The sequence below is a fragment of the Lolium perenne genome, chromosome 4 (assembly GCF_019359855.2).
Source record: "Lolium perenne isolate Kyuss_39 chromosome 4, Kyuss_2.0, whole genome shotgun sequence".
In the NCBI taxonomy this organism is placed as follows: domain Eukaryota; kingdom Viridiplantae; phylum Streptophyta; class Magnoliopsida; order Poales; family Poaceae; genus Lolium; species Lolium perenne.
Genome location: NC_067247.2, coordinates 21,583,410 through 21,588,104, shown reverse-complemented (window position 1 = coordinate 21,588,104; position 4,695 = coordinate 21,583,410).

Here is a 4,695-nt window from a genome sequence, read left to right as displayed (position 1 = left end):
CGCGCGTCCGTTTGCGTCGGCCCGCGATGCTATAAGGGTCGGGACGACCGTTTGCGTCTGGGGTATCCCCAGCGGTGCGGGCGTATTTTTTAGCACAGACACCATCAAGGTTGTTAATGGCGGTTTAATGTCCCGTCGAGGCCTGTCGCTGGCGATTATCGGTTCCCGCGCGACGACGGTCGTTCCGACACGTGCCCAAGAGATTGGCGCGTTTCGCCGGTGTTTCGCGCGCGTGGGAAACGACCTGCGCGCCAACGCCGTTTGCTGACGTGCGACAGAGATTGCAACGGCGCAAGAAAGTAGCTTCCTTGTGACGGTAAAGCACACGTCCGTTGGGAACCCCAAGAGGAAGGTGTGATGCGTACAACAGCAAGTTTTCCCTCAGTAAGAAACCAAGGTTTATCAAACCAGTAGGAGATGAAGGCCACGTGAAGGTTGTTGGTGGAGGAGTGTAGTGCGGCGCAACACCAGGGATTCCGGCGTCAACGTGGAACCTGCACAACACAATCAAAATACTTTGCCCCAGCTTAACAGTGAGGTTGTCAATCTCACCGGCTTGCTGAAAACAAAGGATTAAACGTATGGTGTGTAGAATGATGTTTGTTTGCAAAGAACAGTAGAGAACAATGATTGCAGTAGATTGTATTTCAGATGTAAAAGAATGGACCGGGGTCCACAGTTCACTAGTGGTGTCTCTCCAATAAGATAAATAGCATGTTGGGTGAACAAATTACAGTTGGGCAATTGACAAATAGAGAGGGCATAACAATGCATATACATATCATGATGACTAATATGAGATTTACTTAGGGCATTACGACAAAGAACATAGACCGCTATCCAGCATGCATCTATGCCTAAAAAGTCCACCTTCGGGTTAGCATCCGCACCCCTTCCAGTATTAAGTTGCAAACAACAGATAATTGCATTAAGACTGTGCGTAATGTAAATAATACAAATATCCTTAGACAAAGCATTAATGTTTTATCCCTAGTGGCAACAAAGCACATCCACAACCTTAGAACTTTCTCACATCGTCCTGCATTCAATGGAGGCATGAACCCACTATCTAGCATAAATACCCCCTCTTGGAGTTACAAGTATCAACTTGGCCAGAGCCTCTACTAGCAACGGAGAGCATGCAAGATCATAAACAACACATATATGATAGATCAATAATCAACTTGACATAGTATTCCATATTCATCGGATCCCAACAAACACAACATGTAGCATTACAAATAGATGATCTTGATCATGATGGGCAGCTCACAAGATCTAAACATGATAGCACAAGAGGAGAAGACAACCATCTAGCTACTGCTATGGACCCATAGTCCAAGGATGAACTACTCACGCATCAGTCCGGAGGCGGGCATGGTGGTGTAGAGCCCTCCGGTGATGATTCCCCTCTCCGGCAGGGTGCCGGAGGCGATCTCCTGAATCCCCCGAGATGGGATTGGCGGCGACGGCGTCTCCCTAACTTTTCTCGTATCGTGGCTCTCGGTACTAGGGTTTTCGCGACGGAGAGTTTAAGTAGGCGAAGGGGCAGAGTCGGGAGGCGCCCGAGGGGCCCACCCCATAGGGCGGCGCGCCACCCCTCTTGGCCGCGCCGCCAGGTAGGGTGGCCACCTCGTGGCCCCTCTCCGTCTCTCCTTCGGTCTTCTGGAAGGCTCCGTGGAAAATAAGACCGTGGGCTTTTGTTTCGTCCAATTCCGAGAATATTCCCTGTGTAGGATTTCTGAAACCAAAAACAGCAGAAAACAGGAACTGGCGCTTCGGCATCTTGTTAATAGGTTAGTGCCGGAAAATGCATAAAAATGATATAGAGTGTATATAAAACATGTGAGTATTGTCATAAAACTAGCATGAAACATAATAAATTATAGATACGTTTGAGACGTATCACCGTTTCCCACCCCGCCGTGGCTATATATGGTGGACACCAGCGGAGGTGACGGGCACACCTCAACCTAAACCCTAGCATCCATCCATGGCCGAGCACAACCTTTGCTGGGATCAAGTTGTTCAGATGTGCCGCCAAGTCCACCCAGAGGAGGAGGAGCAGCTAGCCGCCGTCGCCTTTCAAGCCGAGCAGCTGGATCGGGAGGCGGCGGAGGCGGAGTGGGAGGTTGCGGAGGCGGAGGTGGCAGGGCACGCGCTAGAGCGTCAGCGCCTGTTGACGGGAAGGGCGGAAATCGCCGACGACAGGGTTGAACTCCGGGCCGAGCTCGCCGAGGCGTGGGCGGAGCTAGCGGAGTGATACGTCTCAAACGTATCTATAATTTTTGATGCTCCATGCTTGTTTTACACCAATTCATATATGTTTTGTTTACACTTCATTGCACTTTTACATGATTTCCGGCACTAACCTATTAACAAGATGCCACAGTGCCAGTTCCCTGTTTTCTGCTGTTTTTGTATTCCAGAAAAGTTGTACAGGAAATATTCTCGGAATTGGACGAAACAAAAGCCGAAGTCAATATTTTACCGAAACGAAGACGAAGTACGAAGGAGGGTCGAAGAGGCGCAGCAGGTCGGCCAGACCTACCCTAGGCGCGGCCTAGGCTTGGCCCGCGCCTAGGGGTGGTCTGGGCCCACCAGGCGCCCAACCGACCTCAATCCTCCGCCTATTTATACATCTTCTCGGAAAAACCCTGGATACCCGAGCGTCCATCCACGAAAAGTTCTGTCGCGGCCGCCATCGCCGAACCCATCTCTGGGGGTTCTGAAGCTCTTCCCGGCACCCTGCCGGAGGGGGAAATCACCGCCGGAGGTATTTACATCGCCAAGCCCGCCTCCGAATTGGTCCATAGCAGTAGCTAGATGGTTGTCTTCTCCACTTTGTGCTTCATGTATCGATCTTGTGAGCTGCCCTACATGATCAAGATCATCTTTATGTAATCCTATATGTTGAGATTGCTGGGATCCGATGAATGTTGAATACTATGTTGAGATTGATTATATATTCATGTCATATGTTATTTGTGATCTTGCATGCTCTCCGTTGCTAGTAGAAACTCTGGCCAGGTGGATACTTGTGACTCCAAGAGGGGGTATTTATGCTCGATAGTAGGTCCATGCCTCTAGTTTTGTGGGAGAGTGAGTTTATAACTTCTAAGATTGTAGATGTGCTGTTGCTACTAGGGTGAAAACAACAATGTTTTATCCAAGGGTAATTCTATTGTTTACTTTACACACACTGCTTAATGCGATAGTCTGTTACTTGCAACTTTATACTGGAAGGGGTGCGGACGCAGTTGGATTATGGTCTATGTATTATGTTGTAATGTCCAATACCAAATATCATAGTAATCATCTTGTCATGTATGGTCGATATTCTGTCAATTGCCCAACTGTAATTTGTTCATCCAACATGCTATTTTTTTATGGAGAGATACCTCTAGTGACCTGTGGACCCCGGTCCTATTTCCTTTACTGATAAATTCAACTGCAATCTTGTTCTGTTTACTTTCTGCAAACATCTCCTTCCATTCGATACGTCTAATCCTTTGTGTTCAGCAAACTGGTGAGATTGACAACCTCACTGTAAGTTGGGACAAAGTACTTTGGTTGTGTTGTGTGCAGGTTCCACGTTGTTGCTGATGCCGGTAGTTCACCCTGCCACTAGTCAGCCAGCAACACCTTCAGAAGTCACGCCTTTCTCCTACTGGTCGATTAAACCTTGGTTTCGTACTGAGGGAAAACTTGCAGCTGTGCTCATCACACCTTCCTCTTGGGGTTCCCGAACAGCGTGTCTGCGTACTACGAGCACACGCCATCACGGAGGCGCGGGCGGAGATGGCGGCGGCTAGCGCGGCCCTTGCTGCGGCTGCTCTGTTGCCTGCGGAGGGGACCGGATCCCGCGCGGGTCGAGCAGGAGAACCAGGAGCTGGTGGACGCCATTGCCACCAGGGACGATGCGGTGGCAACGGCGGCTAGGGACAGGGCCCGCTACCACGCCCACATGGCGGCGGTGGAGGTGACGACGGAGGAGGACGCGGCGGCGGAAGCGGGGGCGAAGAGAGTCCAGTGGGACTCCTCTCTGGCCGAGGCTCTCGAACGCCGCAAGCGGTAGGACGAGATGTCCGATCGCTGGCGTGCGCGGCGCAAGGAGTGCGTCAAGCGCTTCGTCGACGGCGCCGGCCCCTCCGGCGGCTAGTAGTAGGCAGCGCGACTGCGAGTAACCCCGGCCGTAGTAGGCCGCGCGACGGCGAGTAGGTACGGCCGTTGTAGTTGTAGGTTAACTCGACTAACCATCTCGGTAAAGATGGTCCTTTTGGCCAATCAATAGTAATGAAGGAATATTTTGTTTAGCTAGTTGGGTCCGGATGCAACCAACACGGTCACTTTGCGCGACTGTGCAGCGTCCACGGAGACGCAAACCTGCCGCATATTTGGGCCGCGTTTACATCGCTGCGGACGGCTTGGTCACTATGTGTCACCCCGCTGGAACAGAGTCCAGGCGTATTTTTCGTCCGTGCGGGCGCAAACAGTAGGTCAGCATCCGTTACGTCGCCCCGCTAGAGATGCTCTTACAAATCATTCAGACAGCCAATGGGCGCGGTGGCTGGTGGGGGGGCCGCTTCGCTTCCGGGGATGGAGAAAATCCATTTTCCCCGTATGGGAAATATTGCCGTTTCTTGCCCACCTCCACTCGCCCCATAAAAACGGCCGGCAGGGCCACCGACCCTG